Source organism: Pezoporus occidentalis, unplaced genomic scaffold, assembly GCF_034315485.1.
Source record: "Pezoporus occidentalis ecotype Australia unplaced genomic scaffold, CSIRO_AGI_Poc_V1 ctg53, whole genome shotgun sequence".
In the NCBI taxonomy this organism is placed as follows: domain Eukaryota; kingdom Metazoa; phylum Chordata; class Aves; order Psittaciformes; family Psittacidae; genus Pezoporus; species Pezoporus occidentalis.
Window position 1 is genome coordinate 4424584 of NW_026915866.1, and position 19256 is coordinate 4443839.

The 19256-nt window shown below is 40.0% G+C and overlaps 1 protein-coding gene across 2 annotated transcripts in view; it reads left to right on the top strand.

The window, feature by feature from the left end:
- The window catches only part of GRID2 (glutamate ionotropic receptor delta type subunit 2), a 735631-nt gene that overhangs the window by 635595 nt on the left and 80780 nt on the right, over nt 1–19256 (top strand). The window lies entirely within an intron of this gene.

The window sequence follows — 19256 nt, forward strand, 5'->3', positions numbered from 1 at the left end:
ACTTTCTTTTGTAGACACCTGGCACTGAAAATCTTGGCTTTCAGTTGGAGCACTGAGTCATGTATGTTTTGAGAGAGTCAGGCAAAAAAAGATGATCTGGCTTTAAAGAAGAGTCTCCCAGCTACCCTCTGTAGTTACTCTCATTGAGAGCCAGAGACAATTTGTATAGGCACATTTGTGAATGCAATAGTTCCCTCCCAGTGTTTTGGTTGACATCTACAGCTTTTATAAGAACACTAGTCCATGAAAGGGTGTGGTATGAAGGTGAATATGGGTTTATGAGTGACTGTATACAAATTTTTTCTCTACTGTTGTATTTTTGCAGAGACAGTTTTAAATAAAATCTGAGTGATATCATATTTTCTAGACCTTAAACTTCAAACTTTGAAGGTTGATTAGAGCAAATATCCATGAAGCATGTGTTCACTTGTTCTGAGCTTGGCTTAGCAACTTCTGAAAATCCAAACACTGCCTTTTGTCTCCACCAATATCCATTTGCCAGGAAAACCTATAATTTCTGGTGTTTTCACACTGGACACAAACATATGAGAGAAAAGAGTATCTTAAAAAGAATGATGAAATCATTGACAGTCTCTTGATAATAAAAGAACTACAAAATAACAAAGATCTTTTTGAGTCTTAAAAATCACTAACCCACCCTCTGTATAACTGAGATCATATTTATCCTCTGAAGGACTAAATAGCATGAAAGAAGAGGCAAGAGAGGCCTTGGGGAACTGTACTTTTGAAACCCCTTTAGATAAAGTCATAAGCTGAAAAAGCAAGGAAAAGAAAAGACTGTTTGAAGATTTATTGGCTAGAGGAAATTGCTTTTTTTGAGAAAATATATTTTAGCTCAGTTTGGAAGAGGCTGATAAAGCTGAGGTTTGCCTTTTGTATATATATATTAAAAAAAAAGCTGGCCTCTTTCTGGTTTGCCTTCCCAAATTATACTCAGGATTTCAGAAAAATAAAAAAACAGAGCATGTCAAGCACACCTATGCTGACTCATGGCTTTCAGCTGAAAATTCAACCAGTGTAACATGGTGGCAGATAATTTCAGATTACAGTCTTTGATGTCTCACTCCTAGAAACATGGCAGTTGCTGTCCTAAAGCCTACAGTACCAGAAATATCTGAGTTATTTAATTTCCCATGCCTCTGCTTCCCAAGAATAAGCACTTGGAAATGATGGTGTTGAAAAGCCAAGCTGCAGCCTGTGAGCAAACCACCCACCCTTCAATTTTAAAATATCAGAGAGCTCAGGCCTGATTCTAATGAACGTATACTTCTACCTATGTGTGCAGTTTCCTCTCGTTCTTTCATCTTAAAGGAAGAAACGACAGAAAAGGATTATTTGTCACTTGCTGTTCAAACAGAAGCTTTTGGGAGATCACATTTGGGCTGATAGGGAAGAAAGCTGGATGAAGAATGTGATATTAAAAGCTATTATTAGACAAGAAAAAATAATATTTTAAAAAGGTATCTGATAAAAGGCAGAGGTTATAATCTCTGTGACGTGCTTCAGAAAAATAAACACGTTTCAGAGGAAAGAATTCATGGATCCCTTTAGCTTATTTATCTACTTCGTAATGTTCTTCAGGGTCTTGAATGAATTTAACTGGCCACATCAGAGCTATTAACCAGATTATAACACTGGACAAGCTGAGCCAACAGGTCTCCCTCTGTGCTTTGTTTTGTTTCTACCATTAATCAGCACTAAAGCATGACTGAACAGCAGTTTATTCAAGTTCTCTGAGGCCATTACCTTGGAGTTCCTAGAGTGCCAAGTGAGGGCTGAGACTTAAGTGCTTCCAAATGAGTCTGTAGAAAGGGATTTCCACTAGGCTGTCTAATAACCATGAAGGGACTGTGATAGGAGGGACAGCCATGGAAGAGAGATGTGCAGAAAGGATGTTATGGATGCAGTAGCCATGGTTTTCTTTAACAATAGTCCCTGCTGCACCCTCTCCAGTGTTAAATGAGGTTTTCAAGTAAACATCACAGAAGAGGCTTTGCCAAATGTCTTAAAAGTTCTTCAGTGTTGTCTTGATTTTATTCCATAAATTACAGTGGTACTGCTTTTATTTTAAGGAATGTAGCAGTTTAATAGTGATGTATATATAAACAGGAGGAAGGGGAGTGGGATCAGCTGCTGATTTACTCACTGCATCATCCCACTTGCTCAGCAGGACTGTGTGCTCTCTGTACCAGTGACTGCATGGGGAATAGCACCTCTGTGAGTGAAAATACAATACAGCCAAATGACAGTGATTCCGTAGTCCCATTTTGCATCAGGCAATCTACTGCTTTGACCTGCTTTTCCTGGCAGGAGGGCAGGGCAGGCAAGAGAAATAAGATGGGAAGATCGTTTCATTGTAAGTTTTCAAGTTTTGATATTTATTGGTTCTGTTCTTCTCATAAATCAGCTGCATACATACATGTCTGTGCTCCTATTCCATCCATAGTGAACAGCTGTATACACCATCAGGTCTGGTTAGAGAGCAGCTGGGTAGATTTACCCTGAAGAGAGAACAGAGATACATTAAACAGGAGATAGCCTGAAAAGTGCAGGCACTTTAGATATTTTCTGCCACTTACTGTCTCTTAAATTTCTCAAAAGGCAACAAAAAGCAGCTGAAGATCTGAATTGAAGGTAGAGAGGCATTTAGTTGTTTTCCTCCTCAGCCAAATCAAACTGGATGGGGAGGGTAGATGTATTTCTAGATATGCTTGGATTACTATGAAGAATAGTCACTTTTATCTTTTTTCCTTAGTATTCCTAAGTGTTTCGTGGTTTTCGAATTGATTTTCCTTTTTTGCATAGGTTATGAAGTACGCATCTCATTCTGTCAAAGGAATCTCTATTTTCATGGAAGTTATTTATTCAGAGAGGATTTACAGAGGCCTAAGTCATGCCTGCTTAAACATTCATTGAGGACTCCAAGAAAAATCATTTAGGCTTAAACATATCACGTTACATACCTCTTTATGTCTTCTTGAAAAGCACATTACCCTGCTTAATCCTTTACAAGCACTACAGGCTTTCCTATCCTTGGAACTATTCCCATTTAAAATATAATGAAGCACTTCCATTGTGCCCCTGTCTGCTCTTTATTCCCTAGAGGATAATATTGCCTAATGCCCTATCCTACCCACCTTGTTCCTCTGAATGTGATACCATAGCCTACAGCGTCTGCATTTTTCTTAGCAGTACAAAGTGGAAAATTCTTTTCCCAGGCTGCATCGTCAGAATCTGAATGCATTTGAAACCTCTGTCTGTTTAACTGCAAAACATTTAGCCGGTAGGAAACTTGCAAGTGGCTGTCAGGTGAAATAATGCTTCTGGATGGTGCATTAAAAGAAACTCCTCTTAGGCTCTCATATTTCCTCTTCAGCTTGCACATGATATCAAAAGGAATTTGGTCTTGAGATTTTGTTTTTGTTATGATCCTACTTTCATTGCCGGTGGAAACATTCTAGCAACTGCCATGCCTGTTTGTTTTCCCTGGACATGAGGAGGGCCATGATCAGGGGATGATCAGGGGGCTGGGGCACCTCCCATATGATGACAGACTGAGAAAGTTGGGGCTGTTCAGCCAGGAGAAGAGACCTCATAGCAGCCTCCTAATATCTGAAGGTGGCCCACAGGGGTGCTTGAGAGGGTCTCATTATCTCTTTATCAGGGACTGTAGCGGTAGGACAGGGGGTAACAGGTTCAAATTTAAACAGGGGAAGCTCAGGATAGATGCATAGAAGTTCTTTACTGTGAGGGTGGTGAGGCACTGGAATGGATTGCCTGAAGAAGTAGTAAATGCTCCATCCCTGGCAGTGTTCAAGGCCAGGTTGGACAGAGACTTGGGCGACATGGTCTAGCATGAGGTGTCCCTGCCCATGGCAGGAGGGCTGGAACCAGATGATCTTAGCCCAAATCATATGATTCTGTGACACTGGGGATGGCACTTTTATCTTCCTGAGAATATTGTAATAGTAATAATACTGTTTAATCTACCTATGAATAGACCATAATAAAGCTTTGCTAAGCTGATTTGTCTGAGGAATAAGGGGGTAATAATGATTTGCAATTCTGTGCTAGAACAAGTTGTTAATAACTGGACATGGTTATTCTTAATTTGTTTTCAGCAACAGCAACAGCATGAAGGTTGGCCAAAAGATGTGCCAAAAAATTAACTAATTATTTACTCACAGATTTGCCATTAGAATCATGTTTTAGTGGCAGATATGCTGATCACACCACAAAAATACCTCGTTAATATGTGCAAGTCCATACATCTTCGTTGTGGACATTTCTGCCTATGGAGTTGGCCAATAAAACGACACTGAAACCAAGGGCTAACTGAAACAGACTTCTTGCGTATTGGACCTGTACCAATAGCAGTTTGACAGTGGCTAAGAAAGGCGTAGGAAGCAAAAAAAAAGACAAGAGCACATAAAAATTCTGTGGTTATACTCCATTCCCCTTATATTTTAACTTACTACAAGGGGGTCATCTATGCTGTGTAGCTGTTGGTTAGCAAACTAATTATCAACCTAGACACTGGTTCCCTGGTTCCCCTATGCCTCTGGAGGTAATGCTTCCTGGGCAGATGAGATGTTCTGCTGCTGCTTTACAAGTAATAAGGTTCAGCAGTATTCTTAAGACCTTGACATGTTCAGCCCCACAGCTGAAAGTGCAGTTTATCTATTTTGCAATTACTGTCTCCTCTACAGTCCATGACTTGGAGCTGACAGGTGCCTGAGGGTACAAAATGCACCTACTGTCCTCACTTTGTATTATCATGGATGGTCTGGCTATTTATTTTTATTTTTTCCTATAATCCCGTTTATCTTTGCTTCCAAATCTAGGGCTTGCAGCAGTGCAACACTTTATAGAGTCCTGACCAGAAAGCCCTGCAAGTGCACTGTGAGGCTACTTTCAGGCATTATCAAAAGCTTAATAGTTGCCTGTTTAGGTTAGGGGGCCTGTGTGTGGATGTATAATAACTGATATGTGACATTTTACAGAGCATGAGGAAGATTCTGTGCATAGATTTAAAAATGAGATATAAAACTGTTTTCCCGCTGCCTCATTTTCTTGGAATTCAAGGTAGGCTCAACAAAAGGCTTGCTCTCCCTCATGAACACTCCTAAGCATATGCTAAAGTTTGATCCAGCTTTAACTTTCTAGAGTTTTTACAGGTTTTATCTCGAGTAGAGCACCTGTAAAAGTTATTTTCTGCAGTTTGGCTTTACTCAAATGAAAATGTAAGCCAAAATTTGAGTCAGCCTATATATCGAGTATTGGATCTGCACAGACATGTGTTCACCCAACTACTAAGCAAGCTAGCTACTGCTGTATTCCTTTTGTCTCCAAAGTTTCCTGAAAATTTTATCTGAGTTCATCTTCTCCTGTTTCATCTTACATGCTCCCAAATGCACCTTCCCCCTTTTGCTCTCATTGAAATGCTGTCCAAGTTGCTCATGACTTCTGTTCAAACGTTAGTCTGCATATGCCTGCCAGTCACTTCAACAGCCTCAGATGTCACTGACTGATGTCCTGCTGCGGTGCCATGCCATTCTGCTTTCCACCACTGTCTTTGCTTGCTTGCTCTCTTATCTCTGTATTATTTTGGAGAATTTTCCAGAACTGTTCTCCAATTTCTGTGGGCTACATCCAAGACCATAGCCCTTTTTATCTGTATCTCATCTCTGAATATTGTCAAGTCCAAACAAATCCAACTAATGGCTCCAGGGAGCCAACTTACAGTTCTGCTTCTCTTGCGCTAAAGTGAGCTCCTTTTATCTGAAATTAAATTTATGTGCTTTCCTTTACTGTCTTTCCATGTCTGACCACGAACTTAGTTCAACATACAACCTGCAGTAGCTGACTTCATCATCTTTTTCTTTCCTGTAGCTTTCTATTGCTTAAGCTTGCATGTCTATTTCTATTCTTCATTGTAAGAGTGGTGAGACACTGGCACAGGTTGCCCAGAAACACTGTGGCTGCCCCATCCCTGGCAACATTCAAGGCCAGAGTGGATGGGGCTTTGAGCAACCTGGTCTAGTGGAAGGTGTCCCTGTCCATGGCAGGGGGTTGGAACTGGATGAGCTGGACTGGAAGGTCCCTTCTAACCCAAACCATTCTATGATTCTATGATTTAAGGTTTGCATATTTACCTTCCATAACATGTCTATTATTTACCTATACAACCTCCAGTCCATCGCTTCAGTAGTTTGCTGTGTTATTTTCCAGGACATTATAAAGCACTCTTTTTACACTTAGTGCTCTTGGAAACGCTCCTGGGGAGAAAAAAAAAAAAAAAAAAAAGAAAAAATAGTTGCCTTTAGTTTTAAGGCCCTTCATGGTCGATTCTGACTCCCCCTGTAGCTTTCTCATTTCTGAATTAGAAATCATTTGTATGAGCTTCCAGTACAACTCCTTTTTGAAGCAAGCATCTTAATGCTTTCTCCAAGGATTTTTCTGTAAAGTATGAAGTTTTCTGTCAATACAATAGTCTTGTCTTTTCTTCAAACTCCTTAACACTCTCCTTTGTTATTACACTAACAAAAACCTTGACAACTAGGTCTCTGGGGTGTTACAAGCACTACCCATCAACTGAGCAGCACTGTCTTGTTGTTTCTTTATGTTTTCTTCCTCTTCATTTGGCTTACTTTATAGCTAGCAAATAAGAGGGGAGAGAGGAACTCATGCTGTATTCATCTAAATATCATCATAGATGTGACATGAGTAAAAACTAAAGAACTACTATATCCAAGAATCAACTAATTGACACAGCCATTATCAGATGAGGAGTATTTCTCAGAAAACAACCTCTCTGTGTCTGACCTTTCAGCCTTCATCCTCAAAGGAGAGCTACAGCCTAACTTCAAAAGATGAGCATGGGAGTTAAAGTTCTTAAAAGTCTGATACCGTATAAAAAAGTAGGGAGGAAAAAAAGAGATTTTATTGAGCAGTCAGTCCTTATTGTCTCTCATTTTCTCCAGCTTCAGTGGTGCCAACTACATATTTCTCTAGAATTGCCTCTTTGATTAATGTAATTGCATTAATTTCAGAGACAGTTTTCTAATCTTGAAGTTTTCTGCTTCTTTTCAGAAGTTTGTTTGCCTGAAAGCTTGGTTATTTAGGGGTTCCCCCACAGATACATCCTTTCTTTCAAAGGTAATTCTTTCTTAAAACCTTGGTTCACTTAGATCCTTAAACTGTCATGGCTACAACTATACTCCCATCATGTGCAGCTTTAGATGCCTAATTTAGGTGCTCACGTTTCTTTCCTACCTATTTTAGACAGACAGTTTTCTTCTCTAGAGCATGATTGGGAGTGCCTAAGCTGGGAATTTGTTTTTTTTGGCAGCTTATTTTGTACAGTACCTACCAAAATAAGATCATATTGCATGACTAGAAATGGCAATAAATAAAAAGAAATAGCAAAATATACTAATTTTGCTTGAATCCTGTAGAATTGCATTCTGCAGAGAGCTGAATCCATACTTTTCAGCTTGCAAAAGGACAGCTAACAGCCCTTTGAGGAGTAAGCATGGGATGGAGTAGTCCCCACAGGGGTCCCCACCCTTCATCCTGATGGCCAAATGCAAAGCGAAGTACTTCATGCCTGTTGTTTTAACAAGGCAAAACAGTCCACAGAGGAAAATTGATTCCTTTGTTGGTGGAGATTTCACTTGAGGTTTCTGTTGTGTAGAAGTGGACTACTTAGAATGGTGTCATGCGAGGAAAACCTCACACGTATTTCTGGCCTCATGGTAGGAAACCAGATCTGTAGAAGTGTGAGGCTAGCTGCCACTGTAAGGCATGTGGTGTATTACCAAACATGTAGTCTAAAACAACCCTCATGCACATGCAAAAAGTAGTATTAATTTTGTGTTCATTATCCCTCTGTCTCTACCTGTAGAAATAGCAAATAGGAGTTTCCCTTTTTCTTTTATTTTTCTTTCTTTTTTTCTGGAGAATTCTGGATATTTCTGATAAGTGGGGAAGGCAGGACCACAACACCATGCTCTGATAGCAAGTGTAGCTGAACAACAGAATGCAGAATGACTGCTTATGGCTACATATATGAGGAGTGTGTATCTGGCGATGCTTAGTTTATCCCCCTTATATCTCCTTGTGCTTTTTTATAGTGTGCAGCTTTGGGAATTGCTGCCAGAGCAGTATGTATCCCCACTTGTTTCTGTGCCCATATCACATCTGAATACCATAATCCCAAGCTTTATATATGAGCGACTTTAAATTTCTGAATACTAAGCAGCATGAGTGTTGCTTTCATTTGCACTGGCAAGTGATGAATTGTAGAAATTCCAAGCTCCCTCCTAAAGCTGGGATTTTAGGGGATGAGAAATTTTGGAAGAGAGCAGGCAGTAAGAAAACTGACAGTTATGTGATAATTTAAGAAAAAGAGTGCATTTTCAGTCTGTGATTGTGAAAGCTGAGCATAAGTATGTCAGAGTAATCCTCAAAGGAAATTTTTTTGCTGGTATTATTTGTTGCTTAAGTTTTCTCAGCTGGCCACACTCAATATTTGGGAGGCACTTGTTAGAAAGAGTAGCATAAACAGGAAAGGATGCTGAACTCACCCCTACAAACAAGTAGCTTAATTTTTGCATATTTGGATCTAACAGAGCAATGCTGTTGTCATATTCCATTTAAAAAAAAAAAAAAAAAGGCTCCTGCGTGTTTAGTATTTGACAAGTGCATTTATTATGCATTAGCTCAGGAGAGGTCTGAAAGAGAAACAGCTCTCATGGGTGCTGTTACTAACCATCTCATGAGTAAAATACAGACTTTAGTAAAGAGTGCAAAACAGGAGATGTCCTTATGGATGTACTCACAGCAAAATTAAAGTTCTGCTGCATATTACTCTCTCAAAACTGGAATGAGATTATGTTCTCCGTTCTGATTACCAGCTGCAGAGGACAGGAAGGGTTTGGGACAGGAAGATTCTTTGAGGCAGAGAGGTACTGAGGAGGCAGTTTTGTTGCATGTCAGTTGTCATATGGGCACTACTGCTAGAGTGACAGTGGTTCTGATGCGGCATCTTACAGTGAAAGCGTGTTGGATTATATAGTGAAAAAGAAATACGGGGAAATCTCTGCTAGATAATAAACTTCTTTCAACCCATAAATCTGCTTCTAATGCAATTGCTAAAATTGTATGTACTGCCTCCATAGGCTCTTCCGTCTGTGGCATTACCTCAGACAAAAGAGTTTGACCAGCAGCTTTAAAAGACTAAAACATGGAGAGGAATGAGCAAGCTGTGCTGTGACGCTAGAGTAGTGAACCTCCCCTTGTATGTCGGCAGCTTGTGGAGGGGTACACCCTTGTTTGGATTTTTGAGTAGCAGGTACTTTACTTCAGGTTTTGTCACTGAAGGGTGACTTTGAGCTCAGCACTCACTGCTTTGCTCTGTTAAAGCCTGGTGTCTTCAGAAAGGGGGTGTGCTGCTTGCATGTCATTCCGTTTTGGCAAGTGGTCATTTATTTTGATTTAGCAGGAACTGGAATGAATATGATATAACAAGGCCTGTTACGTTTTTGGCATCTGAGATTGTGGGCCATTTCTGTGCAACCTATGAGGAAGAAGGTTGCGATGAGTAAAACATCCTTCTGGAATTATTTTTTGTTACTTCTTTGGGTGACTTCTTACAGCAAATTTCCTATGGAGGGCGAAGGAAAGTTTTGAATTAGTTTAGCAACCACACAATTTCTTTTGTGCCCAAATCTAGTTCCATATCTGTTTTCAAGACTATCAGTGGAAAACATCTGTCAAAAATTGCTGCCTCAGGGAGAAATAGGAATTTGGATTATATCCCCTCCTTTCTCGATTCCTTCTGTCCTCCTTGTTTTTTTCACTCACTCATGCAAAGGCAGTAGTAAACCCACAGCTCCCTCACCAAACACCCTCTGTGGCTCATGTCGCTTTCCACAACAGAGACATATGTCCATGCTTTGATTCCTCATTTTAGTTTCTCATTATCCTAAGAAAGAAAAACTCTGTAGAGTGCCTGACAGAGAAGAGTTGTTTGGCATTTAGACCATTCTGGTTTGGCTACAGGGGACACAAAAGGTATTAGGCAGCTGTTATTCTGGTCCTGTGAGCTCTTATTTCTCCATTTTATCTCCATTAACTTACTGTTTGTCCTACAGAGGTTCTGTAACATTTCCAGATTCATGAAGATGCTGGGGACTGCACAGACTCCTACCCAGATCCAGCAACCTTGGCACATTCTTTTCCTTCTGAATTCTCTCTTCAATTTGTTCCCTCACCCTTACTTTTTCATTTTTCTGCTTTTGACACTCTGTCCCTTCTGTTTGGATACCAGCTACTCCAACTGTTCCCCAGCAATCTGAGCATTTCTTCTTTCCAGCCTTTGCCTCTCTGTGCAGTCACACATCCCCTTCGCTATCTCCATCCGCTTACATTGTTTCTCTGTGCAATGAATCCTGTGAATTTCAATTTGCAATCAGATGAAGCTTTCCAAAACTCTATCTGTCTCTTTGAAGCCCAGTTGCAGACTTACAGTGCAGTGGGCTGCACTGGCAACATATCACAGATCAGGGGAAATGCAGACTGTTTAATGATAGATAGATGGAAACAGGAGAGCATACTCTTGCTTTAGGCACAGAACTTGGTAATGTATTCACTTTCTTGCTTTAATGTTTCCAGCTAGTATTTTTGTGTATTAACATATTTTAATAATACCCAAATACATTGAGATGCATTAAGAAATGCAAATTACGGGATTAACTGTAAGGTTGTTTAAAGGATATATGCAACAGAAAAGAGATACGAATAGATGTACTGGACTATGAGGCTGCAAGTCTAAAATGGTAGAGAGGTATAAGAAGTAACAGAGATCTCATATTTTTTTTTAAACTGCTATGCCAATCATTCCTAAAAGTTTGACAGATGTATATAATTTCTGGTAAATAACTTGTTACTAAACAAGAAAAAAGTCTATTCTAGAGACAAGCAAAGGCAGTGTCAGGCATTTGATAGTCTGTCATTAAATCATTAAGAATTTTTAAATTCTAATACTCATATAGATGCAGATAATGGGAGAGAAAAAGAGGATAGCTCAAGGGGAACCTGCAGCTGCTCTGATAGCAAATTTTTAGACTATCGTCCTTAAGTAATCAGTGCATTAACAAGCATATTGGTAGACAATGAAATGCTAGTGAAGGAATAAGGATGCTGTAGGAAAATTAAGTTGTAAACTAAAAAGCACTGGCAGAATACTTAGGAGAATCAACCTACATCTCTAACATTTAGAAGTATCAAGTATCTAAGTATCAGAAGCTCTAACTAAAACAAATGATTGCCCTTATGGTCATCCTAGACTCAAAACAAGGAGGAGAAAATCCAGTGTGGTCCAAGATATCATCTAGAGATATAAAGCATGGAAAAGACTAATTTTCAAATACAAAAGAGGAACCCAAAATTTTACCTATGCATTCTGGCTGCTTTTTGACATTGTCCTCAGTCATCTGATTATACATAGTCTGAAATATTCTAGTAAAACTGCTTTTTATTGGAATATACTAATTTCTTGAACCCCATGTGTTTTGAGGAAATAAAAGATGCTTATATTGTGTTTAAGGAGGGAGAAAGGAGGAAGAGAACTAGTTTGAAGCACCAGATTTGGTGGTTCAAACTGGATAATTCTTACACAAAAATAACTGGTGTCCTACTCAGCAGAGTGCCAGAACATATGATTTAACTTTTGTGAGCTTAAACCAGGCTCATGCCAACAAAGTCCTGAGGTTGGGATGTAGGGGATTATTTCTTCAAAGGACAATTATCAGAAGCAGAAAGACTCCAGATGGATGCTGCCAGGCTGCACTAAGGTCTGGTGTCAGGACATGATCTTTACCTCTTGAGGATGCTTTGCTCTCTAGCCTTATCCACTTGCCTCCTCCAGAGCAGTGTGAAATGAAAATGTGCAGCTTTAACTCCCACTGAATATTTCAGGGAGGGTTCAAATCCCATTCAGCAGTTTCCCACAGCTTTCTTCCCAATATCTGTGCAGGGCTCTGAAATCTAGGAGAGGAGTGCTTTGAACTAAAATGGGACTTTGCATGCGAGTCATGGCTGTGAATACAGGCTGTGGGTGGCTCCTGGGGTGGACCAGAGAGTAGCCTGGGAAGACATTATTTGGTCTCTGCCTCCTGACATTGTCTCTCTGACCTCTTTTGTGGGGGTTCCGAAGAGCTTTTCTAAACATCACCTGCACAGTTTTTCAGCTCCTCCAGGTTTTGCATGGTTATACTCAGCAACGTGGCAGCCCCAGCTGAGTAGAGGGTCAGATGGATGTAGAAAAATAGTTTTCTCTCTCCTGTTCCTCAGACCTGCAAGACTGGGATGTGCCAGTGGTGTACTTGCATAGGCAGTGACAAGTGAAAATGATAAGAAAACTTTTCGTTTTCTGGCATTAGCATGGCACCTTTCATAAGCAACAAAATTCTTAGAGAGCCAAATAAAGTAACATGTTTTCTAAACAGTATATTATGGTGCCTCATGCTATTGTCCTTTTCTGACCTGATTCAAGCAACTGAGATGTTTTCTGAGTGATATTATTGGAAAGAAATATAGATGGAGTGAACTTTCCAGTCATCAGCTTAAAAATTTAGAAGAAAGAGGAGGACAATGAAGAAGGTATGCCAGGTAGGTAAGCTGGCTTTCTTAAAGAGTGTCAACTGAAAATAAAGCAAAAATTCTTGTGTTAAATAAGCAGACTCTTTCCTTAGGCTGAAGAGTAATGATAATTGTGGTTTTTCCACCATTTTCTTCTCTTTAGTTAAATTGCCAGCAAGTAGCTTTTGTCTCTGTATTTGATTTAGGTGGCAGAGTTGTCCAGTTTGAAAATGTGACTACAATAAATCAGTTTCTTTTCAACAGCCCAGGAGGCAAGGATTAGAGTGCCATGTGGAGTATTTTAAGAAACATTTTAACCAGGCTGTAATCACATTTCATTCTTCTATCAGTTTGCATAAAATAGCCAATCTAGATAGAATGCATAACTCCCTCGCTGAGATTGCAATGGCAGGAGAGGGTTATTTACCATTCCTGGCCCTAAAGCTTTCCCACTGCACGGGGGTTGATTGGTGTTTATGGCTGTTTGCAGAATGGCTAGTTAATCAGATGAACCAGACCCTATTGCCTGCTGAATATAACAGAGGGAGGGATATAAATACCAGAGACTGTGTCAAGATGGGTGGAAAAGACAATGCGTCTGTAATGAAAAAAACAGTAGATAAACAGCTGTATTATACAAGTCTGTAAGTACCAAGGGGTTTTGGTCACAACATCATTCAAAGAGTGGAAGCTTTGGCTGTTTTATCACTCTGACCTCAGGATGGGATTTCGCTGTAATTCTGTCGTGGTGTAACCCCAGCTGGCAACTAAGCCCCACGCAGCCCCTCACTCATTTCACCCTGGTATGATGGGGGAAAGAATCAGAAGGGTAAAAGTGAGAAAAAGAGAGTTCAGTAGGTAAAGCAAAAACCTTGCACACAAGCAAAGCAGAGCAAGGGATTCATTCACCACTTTCCGTGGGCAGGCAGGTGTTCAGCCATCTCCAGGAAAGCAGGGATCCACTGTGCATAATTGTTACTTGGGAAGACAAACGCCATCCCTCCAAATGTCCCCTCACTTTCTCCTTTCCCCCCCACCTTTATATGCTGAGCATGCCATTATACGGTGTCCTGGGTTCAGCAGTAGCAGTCATGTTTCTCCTTCTTGGTAGCTGGTGCAGTGCAGTGTTTTGACTTTCAGCTCCTGATAACAAGGATGTTTTGGTTTGGCCAAGGACTTTGTGAGCCTCATGCTCTGCCAGGGAGGAGGGGGAGCCAGGAGGAAGCTGACCCAAACTGACCAAAGAGGTATTCCATACCACAGCACGTCATGCCCAGGATGTAACTGGGAGTTAGCCGGAAGGGCTGGGAGACTGCAGGGTTGGAGGAGGTATGGGTCGGTGCTTGGTCGGGCTGAGGGGGGGCGAGTTATCGGTCGGCTGGTGCTGAGGTGTTGTATTCTCTTCCCTTGTTATTTCCTTTATCATTATTATCACTGGTGGAAGCAGTAGTGATTTGTGTTATACCTTAGTTACTAAACTGTTCTTATCTCAACCTGTGGGAGTTGCATTCTTTTCAATTCTCCTCTCCGTCCCTCCGAGAGCAGGGGGAGGGCAAGAAAGGGGGGGAAGTGAGCGAACGAATTACCTGACTGGGTTTAAACCACGACATACGGTCAGTTGGTGTCAACTGTCCTGGTTGTGTCCCCTCCCAACTCCTTACACACCCCAGCCTACTCACTGGTGGGGTGTGGTGAGAAGCGGAAAATGCCTTGACTCTGTGTAAGCACTGCTCAGCAACATCCCTGTGTTATCAACACTGTTCCCAGCAAAAACCCAAAATGTGGCCCCATACCAAGTACTGTGAAGAAAATTAACTCTACCCCAACCAAACCCAACGTAAATACCTTTCTAGAAAGAGCTCTCAACCTGTGAGTAAACAGGACATGGCACCTGCCTATTAGAGAGTCTTGTCCCTAACTGGGATAAAAATTCCCATGAAACCTCAGAATTTCTCATCAATCTTCCACAAAGCAGTGGCTGCAGTTCCTGGATATTCTTTTGAATAAGAGATGGATGTCCAGGACACCTTCTTGTGATTGATCCAAGGTACTGAAACAGTTTGAATTTGTGACCTCTGGGAGACACTAAAAAGTAATATGTGTCCTGCAGCATGGAGAAATGGCACCAGCTACCTTCTTACGTTGCAGGTGGTCAGAAGATGACACAGCCAAATTTGAAAGCATCTGCCTTTTGTTTCATGTGTGGCAGGAGTTTTGAGCATGGCTGTGTTATACTGTGACACAGATATGCAATGGGGAATCTGCTGGACTGGGCCTCTCAACAGGCAGTGGTTCCCTGTCACCTCATTCATGGGTCTTCATTGAGTGTTGGTGTGAGAGAGTACACCTGCTTTTACATCCTTTATAGAGGAAAGGCACACAGCTACTGCTTGATCAAAAGCAGAATTTGGCATAGAAAAAATCAGGATCTTCAGAATCAAATTTTGGCCTCAAGTGCTAAAATTTTCCTCAAGGCTTGCCTTTAAACACAAGTTGCTATATGAATCACTCCTGAAATCCCAAAAGTTGCAGTTCACAGCATAGTGTGGAGACTACACTCAATAATTTAGGTGCAGATCAGGCAGGTGTAAACAGCAAAGGTAGGAATAATCTATCACAAAAGGAAAATGTGAGCATTGGTTAATGAATGTTTACAAGATGCTTTCAGTCCTCCAGATGATGCTGTTAATAAATTGAACATCTTTGCTCATGCTATAGTTGTGCTGAAAGCTAAGTGAGGGAGATGGTTTTCTTTAAATGGTAAAGTGTTCTTGGTTAGCTTGATCATTAAATCACTTTGGATTCAACAAAGTGAGCAGCAGATGGAACACAACAAAGGGAGCAGAGCAACAAAAAATAAAACATGGTATGAGATCATGGAAGAGAATCAAAGTACACAAACCTCAAAGTAAATCATAAGAGCTCATATCAAAATTCTGTCTAAAATAATGACATACAAAATACATTTTGGAATTACAGTTGTGGAAAATACTCAGGGTATTGTTTTTTCTTCCCATAGCTGCCAATAATTTAGACCTTGATTTAGACAACTGTGCTTCTGAATATATCCTTTAGCACCGTGGTGTTGAAAGTCTCTCCACATTAGGAGACATAATAGCAGCTTTGCAAAATTAAAGTGAAGTTTACTGGAGTGAAAACGTCAACCAAGCATGTAACTCAGTATCATGTAAATTCTTGGTATATGATGGATCTTACTACCCTTCTTGCCATGCCCCTCTACCCCTGAACTAACATCCCACTTATCAAAATCTTGCATCGCCCAATTCAGCCTCTCATCAACTGGCGTTTCCACCCATTTCTCCACCTTCCTAGAACATTCCAGCAATGGTTTGCCCTGTCTTTCTACAACACCCTTTCTCATATCCTCAGAGTTAGTTGCCCCCTACATTCAACATGAGAAATCATTAGCTCAAATTTGCCATCCTTTGGAAACAGTCAGTGGTAGACTTTGGCTCTGTATTCGCATCCACCAATTTGGAAGCTGACTTGAGTGTTCCAGATCTCATGAACCAAATAACATGGAGGGGAAATCTCATAAGAGCAAGAATTATTTTACGTATCCCTATGTAACATCCAGATCCATTCCTAGCTGAACAACGACAAATTGTACCCACATAACAGAGAAACTTGCAGAAGGTTTGTTTGAATTTCTTTCTACCAGTGGTCCTAGGCCTGGTGGAGTTTCTTCAGTCCCCATAGAGTTTTACATGGTACGCCTTTTGACAGCTACTGTGTCAAATTCTATTGTATCCTTTCGTGATTTACACTGCACACATTCTGTATGTGTTTCAGTATGTTTTAGTTATTACTACTCTATAAAATCTGTAAGCTGTGACATGTTTCCAAAACCCCATGACAGGTTTTATGTACATTATGTGACTGTGGTTTTGATTTAATCTTTATCATATTATACTCAATTTGTAGATTTATTTATTTTTTATTATGCTCCTGCCATATTTTATGCTCATCCAGGCATTTTAGCTCTCAGTTTATTCAGCTCGTCCATTGCTAGACCTAGGTTCTGCTATGAGCATGTGCCCTGTGTAGGTAGAGTAAGTCTGCTGAACTATTAGCTGCCAAAAGTAGATGCCTGTACTGGGTCTCAGATTCCCCCTGAACTTGCATTATTGGGCTCTAAATAACTTGAAATACAACAAAAAGAATAAACACAGCTAAATAGCATTTAAAAGAGACAGGATAAAATATTATTGTGGTTTTATCTTCTTCAGCTACAATAAAATACACTCTTCATAGATATGTCATACCGAAGATAAAGGAGAATATATTTTCTTGGCATTGTATTTACTCAACTCTCATATACATCTTATAAATTAAACACCATCTAAAACTGAACATGAATCATACAGCAACAAAGATACTACGTTGGACTTGATGTAGATGTCCATCAGTAGGAATTATGCTCTCCATTTGTGTCTGAAGGGATCATATTTTCAGAAGAAGAACCCATATGTGTGCACTTCTATTGCATACAATTTTTTAATTTAACAGAGCACAGAAGGGATATGTATCTATACACAGAGCACTGCACAGCTGCATAGCTCTTGCGTGGGCTCTGTTGCAGATGCAGACACACAGCTGCTTTTCCTGAAAACTTGGTCAGGCATATATCACCAATTTGTGAGAAGCTGTGTAGCATCCTTTAATATCTCCCCAGACAAATTAAGAATAAAATCCTGTTCATTTTTTTCCATTTTAAAATCCATAGGGATTGAAGGAATGAGGAGTATGCCAATAGAATAGGGCCAATAGAATAGGCCTGGGCAACCAAATGTGTTTTTTTGCCTTGGCACACACTTAAGACCCTTTCTCACTGTGCTGGCAGCTCACATGTTCCCAGGTACAGTGAAGTACTGTGGCTTCTCTCTACGTCTTCCAAAGCCAGATAAAAACTGCAGTTCTTCCCTGTATTTAATATATGTGTGTCCAATGTACTATCCTCTCATGGCATAGTTCTGTAAAAGAGAAGCTATTTTTAAGTTAGATTATTATATAAATGTAACTAACAAGTAACCATCAGTTTAGATATTAATTCTTCTTCTAGTCAAGGTTGTTTTGTTTTTCAGTAACATAAAAGGACAAGACTGAATGAGATTACATTTCCAAACAAGGTAGTGGCATTTTTCAAGCCATCCCCACACAGATGCTGGATGATACCTACCACACATTGCTAGAACATCAAGTTGATAATTTTATGATGCTGTTGCTTGTGGTTTTAATTTACTTTCCCCTTGTTTGATGCTAACTAATGAAATTATTACATTCACTCAAGTAAGATGTTTACTGGTGTATGTGGTTAGCTGGGCACTTAGTTGTCCGTGCTGAATGCTCAAATACCTGATTTGCAAGTGTATTTTGTAACTAAGAAAATCTCACCTGTTGTTCCCAATTCTAGGTGAAATGCTACTTCATTTTAAGATGGCAAATCAGCTGATTGCATTGTTGAAAAACACTGTACCATCAGTTTTTTCTATTCCATATATATTTTAACCCCACTTTTCTCATTATTTGTCTCAAAGATGCCTTGGCATTTTTATTAATGTGGTAGGGCTAGAAAAAGTTCTTGACTTTAACCCAGTTGTATTATATTTTTCAAAAGAACACCAGTGACACAGGGCATGCACATCAAACTCAAATTAAGAAAATGGATAAGACTGGCTGATTAATTGCACTGTATGTTAACAAAGCACCTATTCTTCTTGTTTCTGATAAAAGCTTTTGCAACATATTTTGTCCAAACTGAGAGACACTATAAGGAATAGAGTTGTTTTTCAACAATTTTTATTTTTTAATTGATTTTTGGCTACTTTTTCTTAGTTCTTGTAAATTATTTTCTGGCATCTGAGCTGTTGTGCGGGCAGGGCAGGATGAATCAGAAACAAATATAATAAGAGTCTGTGACTTATATTTTATTTGTTATCTACAAAGATGTGCAAAATGAATGTTATAACCTTAGATAAGTGCAAATACCTGCACAGGTTGTAGCCAGAGGTTAACTAAATTGTGTACACTTTAAGGCAAAGTCTGTAAGTATTTCACTCTGTAAGGATGCAAAAGCCAAACCTATCACCTGGAACTAGGTTTTGATAAACATACAAAAGTAAAAAGTGCTCAGATGCATTAGCTTCACTGGTTTGGGTGCTGTCTGACCTTGAAACTCCTGGACACCATTTACATCTCTATTTACTTTGATGCGTAAAGAACTCAGGTGCCTGCACCTTTACCTGCATGTGCTCTGCTTCGCAGAGGATTAGTTGAGTGTTTTAAATGACCGTAACAGTATTCTTGGTATGAATTGTTTTGTATGAGGGATTTGACTTCCTAGGTAGTGGCCACAAAACTCTGAGTGTTCTTAATAATGCACTGACCTGGGGATACAGGAACATATATATTTGTGCAGCATCCAAAATCTGTGCTGCGTGCTCAAAAGGGACCGATCCACCTGCAAAAGACTTGGTGGAGCTTAAAATGGTTGCTTAGGTGGAAATACCATAGGGCAGAAATTTCTCTGTGAAGCTTATCTGGAGTACTTTGCTGGAAACCGTTTGTGG